The sequence below is a fragment of the Pipistrellus kuhlii genome, unplaced genomic scaffold, assembly GCF_014108245.1.
Source record: "Pipistrellus kuhlii isolate mPipKuh1 unplaced genomic scaffold, mPipKuh1.p scaffold_m20_p_10, whole genome shotgun sequence".
Lineage (NCBI taxonomy): Eukaryota > Metazoa > Chordata > Mammalia > Chiroptera > Vespertilionidae > Pipistrellus > Pipistrellus kuhlii.
Genome location: NW_023425405.1, coordinates 10,230,201 through 10,249,068, shown reverse-complemented (window position 1 = coordinate 10,249,068; position 18,868 = coordinate 10,230,201). Strand labels below are relative to the sequence as shown.

Genomic DNA, 18,868 nt, shown 5'->3' with positions numbered 1-18,868 from the left:
TCTCACCAGGTGCATGTTCACTTATGAGGTTGTAAATCCATTCCCCTATGTAGAGAGAAGCAGAACAAAACAAAACACACTTAGAGGACAAACTTTATTGCTGATTGGTCAACAACACATCTTTGTCGATGAAAGGAGATTATATTATTGTTACTTAACAAATACTCTTAAGAACTACTGAATAAAATTTACATACCTTTTTCTGTAAGCATAATATTTTGTGGAAAAAGTAAAGTGCCTATTGGCTATTTTGAACTTGAAAGAAGAAGCTATGTTGATCATTTCTTGTCTTTCTTGGAGACTTCAACTCAGAAAAGATCATGAGAGTGATTTGGACTTATCCATAATTAGCAAGGACAAAGGGTTATTGGAATAAATTATTGGAATAAGGTCTTCTCTTGAAAGATTTGCAGATGCCTGGGATCTGTTTTGCATACAATAGGACATGAAAATTTATTTTACACATTATTTGGTATGTTTATAATTTGTTCCAGTGCGGTGTTGCTGCATAATAGCTAGAAAAGGTGAAAAAGCCTGGTGTTGATGGACAGATCGGATTCATTGTTTTAATCAACCAACTATTCACACCTATTGTTAAGTGTCCACGATGCCATAATATTTGCTGTTTGGAATTTAAAAATTATATCACTATTGCTATAAAAATGATTCAAAACACTTTAAATGCTGGCAAGTTATATTACCTTCTTGGATAAGAAGGCCAGGTTTGTCTTTAGAGGAAATCCTCACTAAAATGAAAATAATGGCTTCTGGAATTAGGATTAATGCATTATTTATGCAGTGGATATCAATTCTCATCAGAATGATAATTCAACACGAGAAAGGAAAATGAGAGAGTATGTACTGAAATTCCAAGTCTTCTGTGGCAATCCTATGTACTCTTCAACTACAGGACACATTTTGTGTGCATGAAACAGATGATTAAGAAAAATGAAATATGGGACCTAATCTCCCAATTGTTGGAAAATCTGATAGAATGCATTGTTCTAAAAGTTAAGTGAGATTGTAGTTTTTATTCTTTTGACTAAAAAAAAAAGCAGTACTAGTTTCAGTTTTTATGGAGCATTGCTAACTTTGGTTACACTGTCACATAAAAGGATTCAGATGATGCTACTCATTATTCCCATTTCTATCTTAGCCATTATTATAGGAGAAAACAATGTTAGTGCCTTGTGTACGCTCCTGATGAGTGCAATGTGTTTTTTTCTATGTTGATCCTTTCAGTATTCTGAGACTTGATTGGCTGTCCATTCTATTTCCGTTCTCACTTATCTAAGGATGGAGGAAGGCTGGATTGTCAATTAATATGCAGAATGCTGAAAAGGCCAAATTAGTATCACACTAGAGTATGCCATGGAATATATTAAATATAAAAATCATTCCTCATTTTAATGACAAAGATTTTATCTAGAACAGAAATAGCTGAAAATGAAACCTTTTACATGACAATGATATTAATGGGGATGGCAAATGATAGCAACTTAACCCATTCTGAAGTGAACTGATGGCTCTAATGAAAATTCATTAGTTCTGTAACATTTGCTTCTCTTACTATAATACCCATGACATCTTTGTCACCATGTTAATAGTGTGTTTTCAAAAATTTTAGCATCTTAACTTAGGAGTCAAGTAATAAATTTATTTTCTGGAGCGTCTGCCTATTAATAAAATTATGTATTTCCCAACTCTTATAAATGTTCCTATACTCTGTTCTGAATTTCTTCCTTCAGCAACATTCATTACTAAGAAATTTTGAGGTAAATTGAGGCTTCCTTTGTTTTAGCTCTGATTAATTTAGACAAAATCATGGAAATGAAAATCTGTTTAGTGATAAATTGCTTGTATGGTTTGATTAGAACATTTTTCATTTTGGCACAACCTGAGACTTGGGCACGTGTATTTCATGAATCTTGAATGAAGTTATGAGTAAGTGATGGTCATGAACAGAGACACCAGTGATGGTTCTTCTCAAGTCAAGATCCTTCTGAGGGAGACAGGGACAGGAGCTATTTGACCAAATAAAGACAAATAGCTTCTTGGTACCCTAGCTGTTATAATCTCCCCACAATGCATCCTTTACTGTAGGATTTTCACTGGAGAAGGCAACAAAATATGTTTGAGATCAGCAAATAGCACAATTTGACTGAAGCATAGTTTGTGTAGTGAGGTATGGTAGACAAAATAAGAAGGCTTAACATGGACACCAGTGGATAGTTCACCCCATAGGATGGTAATTTTATCTTTTATGTGCCAGACTATGGAGGAGAATGCTGAGGAGCAAGGGATCTATCAGAATGTGTATGATTTAAGATTGTGCAAATGAGAAGTGGAAGATAAGGGGACAGTTGAGAGACCACTGCAATATCAGTCTCAGTCTGATAAGTAGGAGAAATGGAGAGATGTTGGACAAAGCACACAAACTTTCAGTTATGTAGCAGATGTACAGAATTGTAACTATAATTAATTATTAAGAGAGTTGATTTAAGTGTTCTCAGCACACATACACAAAATAGTAATTATGTGAGGTAATGGTATGTTAACTATTTTGATTGTGGTAATCACTTCACAGTGTTTATGCATATCAAAATGTCATGTTGTACATCTTATATTTATGCAATATTTGGTTGTCAATTATACCTCCACAAAGCTGGAAAAAATAAAATTGATATACATGGGGAAAAAAGGCATGGGAATAATGGCAAGACCTAGCAATGGAAAGCTAAGATGGTGGCCAAGTGTTCTCTTCTTCTTTTAAAAAATCCTCATCTGAGGATATTTTTTCCTTTGATTTTTTTTTTTTGAGAAAGTGTAAGGGAGGGAGGGTGGAAGAAAGGGTGATAGAATGAGAAAATTATCAATGTAAGAGAGACATATGTATTGGTTGCCTTCCACATGAGCCCTGACAGAGGCTGGGGATCAAACCCTTGACTGAGGTACATGCCCTTGACCGAGAATTGAACCCTAGACCTTCTAACTACTGAATCACACCGGCTAATGCAAGTGTTCTTTTCTCTCTATGAGTTTATGGCCATGGGAGAGTCCTCAGTCCCCTTGAGAAATATTTTCATGATGGAAGATAGTAGAAGTTCTTGTAGAAAAATTCAAGGATATCAAGTATACTTTCATAAGAGGATAGGAACTTCTATGAGCGGAATAGCTGATTGTGTGTGTGGTACAGAGAATCAAGTAGTGTCCTTGAGAGGGGGTGTATTAGTTCCCTAGTGCTGCCATAACCCAACAAAAATGTATTGTCTCAGTGCTGGAGGCTGGAAATTTGAAATCACAGTGTCAGCAGGGCCATGCTGCTTCTGAAAATTGTAGGGGAGAATTCTTCCTTGACTCCTATAGCTTCTGGTGTTTGCTATTTATTGGCTTGTAGACACAACACTGAAACCTCTGCCTTTGTCATCACATTACTCTCTCCTTTCTTCTTATGTATTCTCTTCTTCTAAGGATGCCAGTCATGTTGGATTAATTAGTTAAGATGAGGTCATGCTAATTACATCTGTGGCAAACCTCTTTCCATATAAGGTTATATGCTGAGGTACTGGGGTTAAGATATCAGCATATCTTGTTGGGAAACACAAGTTAATACCCATTAACAGGGGGTAATAATGAAGAAGGGTGTACTTAGGGAGATAATTTCCAGTGACAGCGGTGGGAGTTAGACCAGAAGGACACCAGGTTAGCAATAAAGATGAGACCGAATTTTGTTAGTGGAGAAGCCTGTAATATAACCAGTTCTGAAGTTCCTTTGGAGTGTTATAGAATTCTACTCTCCCAATCCTGACTACTTGGGTAGATTGGGTTATCTAATAGATAATTCAGGGTTCCAGCCTGGGGAAAGAGATGGGATCCTAGTGTCTGACTTTCCCAGGATTCTAGGTAGTCAAGAGCTTCCCAGGAGGACTGCAAATGGGCACTTTCTGTAGAGAGGTGCACTGGCTTTTCCAACTCTCTGTCTTGTGTAATTCCAAGATGCTGTGCTTGTTGATGACATTTGGAAAATTATGGCCATCCAGAGTTCTTTCTGGCTTAATATATCTTTATGTGCCACTTTGGGTTTTTTTTTTTTTGGCTTGAGGGAAGGATATAGCTTAGTTGCCAAGGGTTGTTAAGACTTAGCTATCACCCATCTTACACACCCTCAGTTGATAGGACCATAGTCCAATATTTATGTCTTATTTTAATTATTTGGAGTGATGTTTTCATTAGTATTGCCATAAAGAGGTTGATAATGTAGGCTCATGTTTTTCCATCATAAGCTCTGGGGCTTGTGACTTGTGACTCAAACAATGACTTCCTTGAGTCTTTAGACAGGTTATTTCACTTCTTTATCTTCCCTTTATTGTATTAATATTATTTTTTAAAAGAAGACAGGATAATAAATGTTAATACTACCACTGTCATTATAAGGGGCAAGGAAGCTAAAGCTTGATCTTTGAAGATAAAAGGGAGTTGTGAAAGCAGTATATATATATATATATATATATATATATATATATATATATATATATAAATATATATATATATATTAACTTTAAAAAATATATTTTATTGATTTTTCACAGAGAGGAGGAGAGAGGGATAGAGAGCTAGAAACGTCGATGAGAGAGCAACATCGACCAGCTGCCTCTTGCACACCCTCCACCGGGGACGTGCCCGCAACCAAGGTACATGCCCTTGACCAGAATCGAACCCGGGACCTTTCAGTTCGCAGGCCAACGCTCTACAACTGAGCCAAACCGGTTTCGGCACATTATATATATATTTTTTCAGTGTAGATTTGCACAGTGTGGCAACACCTCCTTTAATCAGTCATCATATTTGTGAAAGATTTCTTGAAGATGACAGGCCTGTAAGTCCTCATCACACATTATGGGGGGAGGGGGGGTAGAGTAGACCTGATTCTGTCAAATCTTCAACAATATGTGACTCTTTCTCCCTAATTTGCAAAGGCTGGAAGCTTCTGACTATTTTCTGGCACGTGTTCAGAATCTAAAATCTCAGATTTGGAAGGGACCACAGAGGTCATGGAATTGGCATAGTCTGTTTGAAATGTTAATGCTATATACCAATTTACTTAATTCATTTTTTTGTATATAAAATTACACTTGCCAAAATGTTTAATAGTGAATTATTTTTGGTGAGGGTCAAACAATAACGCGGGGAAAATTCATTCCTGTTATGCCATTGGAAGTGCCCACTGATCCTATTTTTAAACTATCTCAGTACTGTATTAAAAGAAAACATTTTCCCCCCTCTTGGATTATAAACAAGAACTGAGTTCCTATGAACTGAAATGGATTCATTTCAGGATTAAAAATAAAGTATTTTTCAATGACACAGAGAAAGGAATACATAAAGAACAGCCCTTTCCTTCAGATGTGCGATGCTTTGGAAAAATGACTTCCAGCAGGCAAAAATCAATTTGACAGAAGTATTAATGTTGTAAAATATTATGAAAGGAAACATTTTAATTCGATTGAAAATTTTACTTTGTATTTCTACAGCTGAATTCCATTGATAACACCACATTTCAAGTTGCAAATTATATTTAATTAATATTAACACCAGGTAATTGGCAAGAAGAACTTCAAAGGAGGGCCAAGGAACTTGCAAATTGGAACTGCAGGTGCCACGGTCATGCAGAAGCTTCATAGGGACCCAAAGAAAGTGTATATGATTTTAACAATTGCCGCAGAACCTGATCAAACAGAGCGTCATTTCAAAGCTGTTCTTCACCCTCACCTTTCTTAATATTTAGGACGTCGGAACTCCTAAGTAGCAGCAGCTGCTGTTCATGTAAAACAGCAAACAGCATTCAAGAAATGCTTTCAAACCTATGATGCTAATGCTGTCATTAAGTGTTTAGTAAACAATGACAGTTTGATGTGGTGGAACCTCGCTTAGAGTTGAGAACTTCTTTAAATCCCTCTTCTTCAAGCAGGAGACCTTGAGGATTAATTTCCTTGTCTGTTAAATGGGAGGCCTCTGCTCAGTGATCACCAACTGATAGAAAACTTGTAAATGCTCTTCATAAACTGGAACGTGCTACGTGATATCAGGTATTGCTAGTGTGAATATGGATTTTTTTCCGCCCTCAGTGTGTGGCAAAGCTGTATGTTATTATGCGGGTCATAGAAGTACTGCCTGCTGCCTGGGATAAACAGCCAGAGGGCTCTGCTTGATTTGTTAACTACCTTCACTTTTAGTCAGAGAGGAGAATTGTGAGTGGCTCAACCACTTCTCTGTTCTCCTTACTAAGTTCTCCACAACCACCTAGTGGTAGGTCTCCGAGCCTGATTTATTCTTGTCATCCCTGGTCGCCAGAATTACTTATCGTGTCACCTGTCAGCTGTCCTTGCTTGGATCTGATCATCCAGTGCCACTTGAAAGGGTTGAGAGCAGGACAAGTGAGGGCTACCTTGCCTTGTCCTTAGCGATGTGCTCCTGTAAGTCCCCGGGCTGTGGCACCACTTGTCGCTGTGATTGTAATGCCAATTTCTCTGGAGATGTCTTCCCCCAGAATTGTTTTTCTCAGTGGAAGGACCCCCAGTATGCAGCAGAGTGCCCTCATGAACGTCTGTTGAATGACCATTGTCCCCAGACTCCTGGTTGTGCTGGTATCGTAAGCCTGGAGGTCAGGCTTGCTCTGGCTCTGGGAACTGAAGGTCAGAGAGGTTTTCAACAATGACTTGTGCATTTTCTTTGCTAATGTGTAACCTATATATCCATACTGTTAAAACACTTAGAATTCATTTAAAAAATTACTGGCAAATACATCCTATGCTATTTTTTTTCTTAGCATGACTAATATGCTACATGGGATAGTGTTGGCATCTAATTGAGTGCATGGATTAATTAAATACTAGTCAATGTTGGCTCACCAAATCTGCTTGCTCCTCTTCCTTTTTGAACCTTCTAAATATTAACCAATTCAGCCAGCATTTACTGTGCATGACCATGCCTCAGGTTGCACTGGGCTAGGTTTTCAGGATACTAGGCATGGGGTCCCTAGTGTGTGCTGGGGTCCAGCCCTGTCTTTCTTGTCTTTACATTTCTCATGTATTTTTAGTGTTTTATCCCTAGAATAAGGGAGTTCAGTCGCAGGTGATGGTTTGAGTTTATCTCTCAGGGACTCTCATGCAAATACTTAGTAAGGTTAAGTTCTGTCATATAAACAGTGTGGTCCCTGTTCTGAGCTATTTTCTTTCCTATTACCTAACTCTCATTGCTAAACATGTAAGTTTCTGAGGACTGCCATAACAAAGTACAACAAACTGGGTGCTTAACCAATATAAATCGGTTGCGTCATGATTCTGGAGCTAGAAGTCCAATTTTAAGATGTCAGCAGGATTGGTACCTTCTGAGGGCATGAAGGGGAATCTGGCGCACACCTTTGCCCTAGCTCCCAGTGGTTTGCTGACAGTCTTTGGTGTTCCCTGTCATGCAGATGCCCTGTCCTGATCTCCACCTTTATCCTCACATGGCATTGTTGCTGTGGTGTGTGTGTGTGTGTGTGTGTGTGTGTGTGTGTGTGTCTGTATCCAAATTTCTCCTTTTCATTAGGGCCCCTTCTAACCCGACATCTCATTTAAGATGAGTATGACCTCATCTTAATTAATCTCATCTGTAATAACCACTAATTGATTGCATCTACAATGAAGATAAGGTACCATTCTGCCCAGCCTGTGTGGCTAGTAGTTGAGTGTTGATCTATGAATGGTCATGATTTAATTCTCAATCAGGACACTGCCCAGTTGCAGGCTCGATCCCCAGTGTGGGGTGTGCAGGAGGCAAATGATCAATGATTCTCATCATTAATATTTCTATCTCTCCCTCTCTCTTCCTCTCTAAAATAAACAATAAAAATATATTTTAAAAAATAAAAGAAAATAAGGTACCATTCTGAATTACTGGAAGTTAGGACCTCAGCATATGAAATTTTGAGGACAGAATTCAGCCTATAACACCAACCATAATTGTTGATTGAGCCCGGATTTATGGAGTTCTATCTAAACAAAACCCACATTTGTCTTGGTCCTGAAGATAGATTTGAGGTCTTGATTGCCCAGTTTGTCTGTGGGACCAGTTTCTGTAACCAGGTTAGCCAGCCCTGTGCCCCTTTGCCCTCGCCAGCTGCTTCGTGCACACCTCACCACTGGACACCTGAGTCATGACAAGTGTGTGCTGCTCCTGCTGTGCCAGCCCCAAGAAAGTGCCCTCTTTTATTTCCCTTTCCAAAGTCATTTCCTCGTTAAGCCATTCTGTTTGGAAACTCCAGAACTAGATGCGAGCTTTTCGGTGCAATCTGTACTTTACTGTGTTGACAGAGAACATAATGTACAAACACCTTTTGCAGAAATGAAGCAACATCAGATTCCATTTATGTCATTTCTGTGGCTCCTCAAAGAGTCGGCCTGAGAATTCGTGTGTTTTCCCAGTTTCTTCATAACTTAATCAACTAAGATCATAATTACAGTTTTCTTGAAAATTTTAGGCTAAAAAAGAGTATAATCAAAAGGCTATCAGATACTCTAGCTAGTTTGGTTCAGTGGATATAGTGTAGGTCTGTGAACTGAAAGGTTCCAGGTTCGATTCTGGTCAAGGGTACATGCCCAGGTTGTGGGCTCGATCCCTAGTGGGGGACTTGCAGGAGGCAGCCGATCCATGTTTCTCTCTCATTGTGGATGTTTCTATCTCTCTCCCTCTTCCTTTCTCTCTGAAATCAATAAAAATATATTAAAACACACACACACGCACGCACGCACGCACGCACGCACGCACGCACGCACGCACCACAAATGTATTAAAAAAAAAAGAAGAAGAAGGCTCTCAGATGAATAGTTTATTGAATAGTTTATTGAAAGAGGTACAATTATTCCCAGGGTTATGTCCCGCAACAAAACTAGCTGCACAGTCTTTGTTCTCCAACATCTGCATGTTTGACAGATACTGGGCTTCTTTCGATGTTACCTGACTAGAGCCATTTTGTGATTCATTGGGGGCCCACAGGGAAGGCAGGGGAAAGGAGAGAAAGTGCAACTCAAGTCAGCACATTTTGTTTCTTGGTAACAGCTCTGGGAGGAGGTTTGCTCAGGAAAGAAATTTTAAGTAATGATTTAAACATATCTTCTGGCAGTTGTAGCAGTGAAAAAAAATAATGCCTCTTGCAGCAGCTCAGATACACTTCCCAGGCAGTGGTACTCAGGGCCATGGGACCCTGGGGCCACATTTGCATTTGTATCATGGCTGGCATGCACATAACGGGCTATTAAGGGAAAGAGGGATGTACTGAGGACATTGCTAGCCTTGTGTGTTTGATGTCATGGAGGGCAAGCACTGTGTTCACCTTCAGAAGGATGCTTGATGTTATTACTAGAAGGAATCCTATGTTAAATGGAACTATTTGTGGAAGTTGATGTGACATTTCTTTCAACAAAAATTTGAGCACCTACCATGTGTTGGGGCTCCATTCAAGGAGCTAAATGAGTTGGACCTGATTAGGATTTCCAGTTACTCTTCTTTCTTTATATTTCTTGTGTCTGTTTAGTCTGCTATCTCAAGGCTATGAGAATTCAACCTAAACCCACATTGTGAGATGCCTTGGACAGGAGTCCACAAATCTGGTAAGAGAGGGCCTAGATCTGTGCCATCCCAAGTTGACCCCAATGGTGATGTGAAGATGCCAGAGTTCTATGAGGTACCCATAGGATGCCAGAGAAGGGTCACATACTTGCAGGAAAAAGTACAGGGTGTCCCCCAAAATTTATAAACACTTTAATAGCTGAAAGCTCAATTTTGAAAATGAAGTGTATTTTAATAAATACTGTTTTATAATTACACGAAGTGTGCATATACATTTTTTGGGTCACCCTGGACTGAGGAAGCTCACCAGGTGCAGGTGTTTGGGAACACCCGTTACAGGTGAGGTGAGGAGCTCCATTTATCGATACAGAGCATGGATCCGAGATTATGGTAGTGGTGATAACCAGAATTTACTGCCATGTGGCAAGAGACTCACTCATCTTTCATCCTAGAATTCCTGTCCATCCCCCATGTTGCTCTGGTTAACATTTCCTTTTTTTCTGAGATTATTTCCAGGAAGCCTTCTCTCAACCCCACCCCCTTCTCCCAGAGAAACCTGTTAGTTTTCTCTTCTGTGTTCTTTCACATAAGAACAAACCCAGACTATTCAGAAGAAAGACTACTGCAAATAGAGGGAATACTGCCAACTTGGAAATCATAAGCATTGCACAACCAGAGAGAAAAATGCTTTTTTTTTATATGTTTGGGAGGAGTAAGCAAAGCTTAAAAGAAACTTTAAAAGGGAAGTTTGGGTAGCCAAAAGGGGAAAGGACCAGTGGGGTCTGACATAAAGGTGTCCTGCTGTGGTCAGCAGATTCCCAAAGGGACACAGTCCATTTTTCAATGTTTCTCAGATTTGGGGGCACACAGTGTTCAGAGACATCTGGGAAGGAGAGAAGCCTGGCTAAAGTTTTGTCAAGACAAAGTGGGAGGTGAGATGAGGACGACTCTGAATGCGTGATCAGTTTCTGAGGCACCATGCAGCTATTGCACTATGTTGTCTTTTAATTACTTCTCTCTCTTCCTGCAGAAGTGGGACACATGCTTTGCTTATCTTTGTGACATTTGTGATTTATAGGAAATAAACATCTGGGAATATATTTCTCATACGTCTTTGGTCTTGGTCCACAGCTCCTGGTTCACAGCTCTTAAAACCTTGGAATTTCCCAAGGAATGAACGCAATAACTATGCCTTTTGTTATGTTAGTAAGGTGACATTTGGAAAGCACCTAAGGATATGGGTTGGTTGACAGCCAACCATGATTAGAGGGTTCCAACTTTTAGCCCCATCCCCAACTTCCTGGGAGGGAAGAAGGGCTGGAAATCGAACCAATTGCTAATGGTCAATGACTTAATCAAGTCCATGTAATGAAGCCTCCATTAAAAAAAAAAAAAAGGCCTCAGGAAGCTTCTGGGTTGGTGAACACATGGAGGTTTGGGGAGAATGACATACGTGGAGAGGGTACATGTGGAAGTATTCTCTCTATTGTAAGGCACATACCTTTCCCTCTACATCGCTTCCATCTGGCTGTTCCTGAGTTATATCCTTGTATAATAAACCAGTTACCTAGTAAGCAAATTATTTTTCTGAGTTCTGCAAGCTGAACCCAAATTGATTGTGGGAACCTCTGATCTTATAGTTAGTTGGTCAGAAGTACAGATAGCAACCTGGCCTTGCTACTGGTATCTGCGTCCAAGGAGAGGACCATTGGAACCCTCAACCTATAACCAGCCAATCAGCAGCACAGGAGATAATTTGGGCTTGCGATTGGTATCAGAAGTGTTGGGTAGGCATGCAGAATTGTAGGACTGTGTCCTCACCCTGTGGAATCTGATGTTAGCTCTGGGTAGTTAGTGTCAGAATAAGTTGAAATTTAGGATACCGCTCATGCTCCAAGAATCACCTGTTGTGGAGACCACCCCCCACATACACACATTGGAAAGGTACCAGAACCAATTGAACCTTTGTATAGTATTATAGTTGTAAGGTCTAGAAAGTGCTCTAAAAATGCTTGTTGAATGAGTGAATATATAGCCATATGGCAGGTGAATATATCCTGGTGGTAGGACATCAGGTAGTTTGGAGGAGGAGGTAGGTAGATGGACAGGCTAGCAATTCACATGAAACTGTTATGTGGAAGGTGATGGACCCTGCCCAGGATAAAGATTCAGCATCACAGACTGCCCACTGGTGCTTGGGAGACATGAGGCCTGGGGGCAAGGCTGGGTCTGCAGCAGGAAGTTATATGGGAAAGAGGGGGAAGCAGGAAGTCAGAGTTCAGGGCCAGGTTTAAGTTGGAAACAGAAGCAGTAGTGTAAGTAGATGACACCAAGTTTGATGCCCTGATTGCTGAACTTGATTCTGAGAACCATAACCAGACAGTGGATCTGCATTTCTGGTGGGACAGAGGTGAGTTAAGGCCCAGAGCTCTGGTAGGTCTGACAAATAGGGTGGAAGCAAAATCAGAAAGTAGTGAATATACTGAATGTATTATTCCTCTTTCAGCTGGTTTTGAGTGTTTTTGCTGTACAAGTATGTGATGTCATTCATGACTGCAAGATGTCTTAAAGGTGTAGGACTTCTGATGTGTAGACTTATGACTTCAGGCTATGGGCAGCTTGTTTATCCATGACACATTTGACGAATGATTAGAGCCCATACAATGTTCCAAAAACTGTGTTAGATGCTGGGAACTCAAAGATCTGGTCTCTGGCTTCATGGGGCTTAGATTCTAGTGAGGAGATTGATTTGAAAAGAAAACAAACCAGCAAACAAATAATTATAAAGTTAAGTTAACAAATATGAGTTATTAGATATTAAGACAGAAACAAATACATGATTATGGTTTATGTGGGAGATAGCTGGGAAGCCAGTGTGGCTGGATGCCAGCCAGGGAGAGGGTGGCAGCATAAGAGATGAGAAGCAGGGATTGAGGAAAATGACTAGTTTCCTGGGCCATGGTAGGAAACATGGATTTTATTCTCAAGCAATGGAAAGCCATGAAGGGATTTGATTTGGAGAGTGACATAGTACGATTGAGACTTTAAGGAAATCATGTTCAGAAACTGGATTATACTGGAAAGAGAGTTTATAAACTTATTTCAGGGAAGGTGTGGGTGTAGTTTGGACCAAAGTGGTGTGTGATGTCAAGTTCACACAAGGCACAGAGGTGTATGATCTGGTGTAGGCACAAGCAAAATCAAAGTCCCAGGCCAGAGGGAATGAAGTGACTTTATGCTATGGAATCTAAGCCATTGAAACAAAACTCCTTTAAGATAGCAGGGTATGTCCCGGAACCCTGAGATTGGGATGGCTGTGTCCAAAATGACTATGTGACTCCCCTAAAAGGAGATTCAGAGATGGGAAATGAAATGACTTATTTCCTGGCAAAATTCACTCCATCTGGTGCTTCAGTGAAAAAGAGCTAAAAAGGTAAGTATCCCCCAGTTTGTTGTTACTTTTTAAAAAAACCAAAAAAACAAAAACCATTTAGATATCTTTACTGCTTGAGTTCTAGGAGTTCCTGAAATGTAGAGTGTTTGTTTATAGGTCTGAACATTTTCCTCTTAAGTCATATTTCTTGTTGCTTTTTCACTCTCCTGTCACTGATTCATTTCGAAGACTCAGTAATCATTATGCAGTTTTATGAACATTCGTGTGCTCTCACAGTACAATGGTACTTCCCAAACACTCTGGGTGCACATCCGAAATGGGTGCTTTGCCACTTTGGTCTCTAAAAATTAGGTTTAGTGCTTTTTTTCATTTAAAGCATGTAAAATTACAATATGGCCCGACTACTTTTGATTTATAAATCCCAATATGTACCCTATTTTGTTAATGTGAATGTTGGCTAACTTCAGTAAAGCTTCAATGGAAGATGGAGGCTGTCTTCTTTCTCTTTCATTCTCCTCAAGTCCAAGATTCTCCTCAGATCATTCATTGAAAGGAGAGGACCCTAATATTTATTAGTGCCCTTACTTTACAAGTACCTTCTGAGTTTTCACTATTCCATGAGACATATGCTATCCCTTTGTACAGATGGGAAAACCAAGACTCAAAGTATGTAACAGCCCCACATAACCTGATGAGTAAGTGACAGCATGGCATACAAACCCAGGGTTCTCTGATCAAAAGTTCATGTTTTTTACTACAACTTTCTATTTCTCTTTGCGGTTGCAGACTTTGGTTTCTGCTGTCATGATTCCCATTCTTGCCTTGCCAACCTGCAGGGAGGACCAAGAGACAACACTCTTTTAACAGCCTATTTTCTTAGCTTTCCATTCTTTCCCTCTCACTCATTGTGACTGGTGCCTCATATTATGACCTGAGCATTTTCTATTGTGCCTGTGTGGATCGTCCTCCGTCTCCTGAGAAGGCTGCATCCCTAGTGTCTGTATGAAGCTCTTTTCATTCTTTAATACCCAGAATTAAAGATACTTCCCTAGAGAAGCTGTTCCGGGTTCCCTTGAGTAGTGTTAGTTAAGCTCTTTCCTTGAATTGCAGCCCTTTGTACACATCTTTGGTTAAGAAAGCATTTGTTTCACTGGCTCAGCCCAGACTTGAATTTAAGCCAATGAGGGAATTGGGGGTTCAGAAACTTAAGAAGTGGAGCAGTGAGTCTCACTTCAGGTGGGTTTAATCCCACATTTTAGAATGAAGTCAACAGGATTACATTGTGTTGCAGCTGTAGGCTTGGCTTTCTTGTGTGTTGGCTTTATCCTCAGGTGTCTTCCACATGGTGGGAAGGTGGCCACCAGCAGCCGTGCGTTTGCTTACTGCCAGGTTAGCAACTGTAATAGTTTCCTGAGGCTGCTTTAGCAAATTACCATGCACTGCATGGCTTACAATTCTTCCACCATGGTGGAGTCAGAAGCCCAAAATCAATGTGTTGGGAGAGTTGGCTCCTTCTGGAGAAGGTAGGGATAATGCCTTCCATTCCCTCCTTGCTTTTGGTGTCTGCCAGCAGTTCTGGGCATTCCTTGGTTTGTGGCTGCATAACTCTAATCTCTGTCTCCGTTGTCACATCTTCTTTCTCTCTTGGTGTTTGTGTCTTCTCATTTTTTGTCTTTTATAAAGACACTAGTCGTTGGATTTAGGGCCATGCTAATCTAGAATGATCTTATCTTGAGATCCCCCTGCCCCTTTAATTATATCTGCAAATATCCTTATTCCAAATAAGGTGACATTCTGAGTTTTCAGATAGACATATCTCCTGGGGGATACCATCCAAACCTCTATAGCAATGTTAGTGGAAAGGGGGTGCTCTACTCCCTTAGTTCCAGGAGAGATTCAGGTGTGGCCCCACCATGTTGGATTAAAGTCCACCACTCAAGCAATCACTGTGGTCTAGGGAGGGCACTGTCCACTTTGACTGGGCCTGGGCCACACTGGAGCTGGGAGAGGAAGGTGGGATGAGCCCCACTTGAAACATATGGTCGAAGCCACAGAGAGGGGTCAATTCCTAAAGCTAAATTGGCATGCTCTTCCAGAACAAGAAGAAAAGGCTGCCAAGCAGGATGAAACACACAGATGTCCGCTGCACACAGTGTGGTATCAATCTGTTGAATCTCTGTTTCCCCTCTAGACTATATGACCTTGAGAGGAGTAGCAGCAACTTGTCCTTATTCATTATTAGCTGGGGCATGATAGAACTCTACCAACAAACATTAAATTAAGTTGCAGTACTTAAAATTTCCTCCCAAATAAGATTTAAATGTAACTATGAATTGTAATATTTGTCAAAAATATTTGGTTGAGTTTTTCCTCTTGATTTTGAAAATGATCTGCATATTTCCTGCCTCTGTTAGCCTTAGTGTATTGTAAATTAAAGCAATGAACCCAGGAGTTTCCTGCTTATTGATGGGAGCCATGTCTAGACTCCAGCAGTTGTCCTTGGCAAGATGTAGACTGCCCATCCCCAACACACAACAACCAAAGAGCTGCCTAAGAGGGCTTCTCAGCCATGGGACAGTTCTGACCTTGAGCTAATTGGATAGCAATCAAAGGAGCCCAGGATAGAAGGAAAGCATTAGAACATTTTGCTTGGCTGATATAAACATGGCTGAATCTTCTATTTTTAAAGAAGATATTTTAATTCTCTTTATGGATTTTAAACCAAGGACTTAAATTTCTTCATTAAAAAAAAAAAAAAAAGGGGAATTCTCCCTAGCTGATTTGGCTCAGTGGATTGAGCAATGGCCTGTAGACTGAAAGGTCCTGAGTTCAATTCTGGTCAAGGACACATGACTGGGTTGTAGGCTCGATCCCCAGTAGGTAGCATGCTGGAGGCAGCCGATCAATGATTCTCTTTCATCATTGATGTTTCTCTCTCTCTCCCTCTCCCTCTTTCTCTGAAATCAATAAAAATATATATACTATTAGAAAATGGAGAATTCTCTGGGACCATCAGAAATTGTGGAAGCTTTATGTGTTCTCTGAATACTAAAGAGTGAAAGGCATCCTGGGAAAGCCTAGTGATTGAGCTGATTTAAAACACATAAATATAACTGGCATGTTGAATGTACTCTATTGTATTACATTCTTATTTTAAAATTGCAAGTCCTTTATTTTAAGCAACTTCTTTATTTTTCTTCTTTCTGCTGATTCTTCAGTGTGATGATCCATTCCCCCCACTCCCGCTCTGAAGGATTCCTTGGCCTCATACTCGTAGTCCTCCAGTCATTTCTAATTATTTGGAAGTCTCATATCAGTTATTAACATGCCCGGTCCAATGGAATACATCTTTGAAATTCAGATAAACAAAGGTTCTTCCCTCCCACTGCTTGGGCAGCTTGAGGCTAGAGGCCTGCAGTGGAGAAAGTGCTGGGCTGTGGCTGGCTCTTCTCACTGGCCCTCTGGCCCTGCCCTACCTTCATGCTCTTGCTTTAGCACCCTGAGGCAGTTACTGAAGCACTGGCCGAGGTATTCCTGGGGTGGCATGGCTACAGTAATGTCCTTAATTGACGGTGTTTTCTCCTCTTTCCCTATTTATTTTTTCCTTGGAGAAACTTTGGTTTTTCTCCCTGCCTTTTGGCATTGGGCCCTCCATGTGGGCTGACATATGCTTCAGGTCTTGATCTCAACAGCACGAACTTGTGAGTTCAGCTTTTCTCTCCTTTGCTTGTAAACAAAAAGTTGGAGGTAGGACTTGATTAATGAAGGTGGAACAGGAGCAGATTTTAAAAAAATGTTGTATTTGTGCCACTACAGGAGATGTTCCTCGGTCAAACTGGATAAGATAGATTGCACACTGGCTGTAGGCACGGCACTGTGATAGGCACTGAGGAGGGACATAAAGATGGATGTGGAGCGGTTGTGAGACTCCAGGAGCTTGGAGCCAAGATGAGAGAAAATATGCCGGAGAAAGGAATAGGTCATGAGCGAGTGCAGAGGATGAGGTGACTGGTTCTAACCAGGGACTTGCAGGAGGTTTTTTTTTTTTAAAGATATTTTTTATTGATTTTTTAACAGAGAGGAAATGAGAGGGACAGAGAGTTAGAAACATCGATCAGCTGCCTCCTGCACCCCCATCCCCCCCACTGGGGATGTGCCTGCAACCAAGGTACATGCCCTTGACCGGAATCGAAGCTGGGACCCTTCAGTCCTCAGGCCAACACTCTATCCACTGAGCCAAACCGGTTACGGCTGCAGGAGGGTTTTCTGGAGGGGAAGCACTGGGTTAGGCACTGAAGGAAGAGGAGATGCACACAAGTGGAGATCAGAGAAACAGATATTAGCATTTCAAACAATGTGTGCTTTCTAGAGTCAAGGACTTCCATTGCTAAATGCACAAATTCTCTGGAACTTTCAATCAGAAAAATTAGTTTGCTTCTTCTGGCATACAGGTCTTTGTCTTTCTCCACCTCAACTTTATGGTCCAGAAGGACCAGCTCCATCCACAGGATTTATGTTTCTGAGTTTCTGACCTTCTTGGAATGCATTTTTATACCATGACTTTACCATGTTTATGGTGGTAAAGATTTACTACTCTCTTTTCATCCCAAAACTTTCAGTGGCTTGAATGCCACTGTCCTTGGAACTGTGCTGTTTCCTTCATTAGTCATCATAGCAGTGTTTCCTAAACAGGGATAAGAATGGGTGGATCCGTTAGCAAAAAGACAGATTCACTTCTTAATATCCTCAGGGTTGGCTTTAGTGTTGAGGGACCTGGAATCACTGTGTCCCTCAACAGTCACCTTCTGTAGACAGGGCACAATTATGTTAAGGCTTTATTTTAATAATTTATAGGATCTAAGGTTTATTACCACCTCATGTTCCCCAGATTATTGATGGTTTGTGTTCATCAAGAACTGTAAAGCCAATCTCTTTACATTAATTGGAGGTGACTATGGATGATTTTGGGGGATGTCAAGAGATGAAACTGGAAAATAAACGAGGACAGGATTGTAAAGGACCTTTCCATCTAACTAAGGAGATATGGCTGTTGAAGGATTTAAAACAGGGCAGCAGTATGACCAGATTTGTGTTTTAGTGAGGTCCCTCTGACAGTAGGTTGAAAGATGGACAGGGAGATTCAATCTATCTGTAGGCAGCAAGATGAGTTAGTAGGCTATTGCAATAGTCCAGGCAACAAGCGACAAGGCCTTAAATAAAGCTGTGGTAGTGAGGATGGAGAAGAGGTGACAAATGGGGACACTGTTAGGAAATGGAATCAATAGGTCTTTGCAAGCAATTGGCTGAAGAGAGGGAAAGCGATGAAAGAGTCAGGGGTAATTCTCAAACTTCTGGATTGGACACCAAAGTGGATAATTCTCTTATTACCCAAAATGAGAAAAATAAAAGGAAATGTTTTGGATTGAACTAATAACTTAAAAATTATTATTGAGAACTTCACTCTAAGTGTGCAGGTACATTAAGTCAATTTTGTGCGCTATCTTGGCTAGATCATGGTGCCTAGATATAGTCAAACATTATTCTGAATGCCTCTATGAGGGTTTGTGGAATGAAATTAACATTTAAATCAGTGAACTTGGAGTAAAGCAGGTTGCTCTCCCTCATCCAAACAGCTGAAGGCCTAAATTGAACAAAGGATTGGCTTCCTCCAAACAAGAGGGAATTCTGTAGCAGGAAGTCGGTAGACCTGAACTGCACCATTAGCTCTTCCACAGGTCTCCAGCCTACTGGTCCACAATGCAGATTTTGTTCTTGCCAACATGAGAGCTTGCATTCTTAAAGGTGGCAGAGTTGGCACCTAGCAGAGCTTTGGTCCTATCCTGATGTTATAATACCACAGACTTT

At 40.6% G+C, this 18,868-nt stretch overlaps 1 protein-coding gene across 1 annotated transcript in view; it reads left to right on the top strand.

The window, feature by feature from the left end:
* The window catches only part of GRM8 (glutamate metabotropic receptor 8), a 702,547-nt gene that overhangs the window by 143,294 nt on the left and 540,385 nt on the right, over window positions 1–18,868 (top strand). The window lies entirely within an intron of this gene.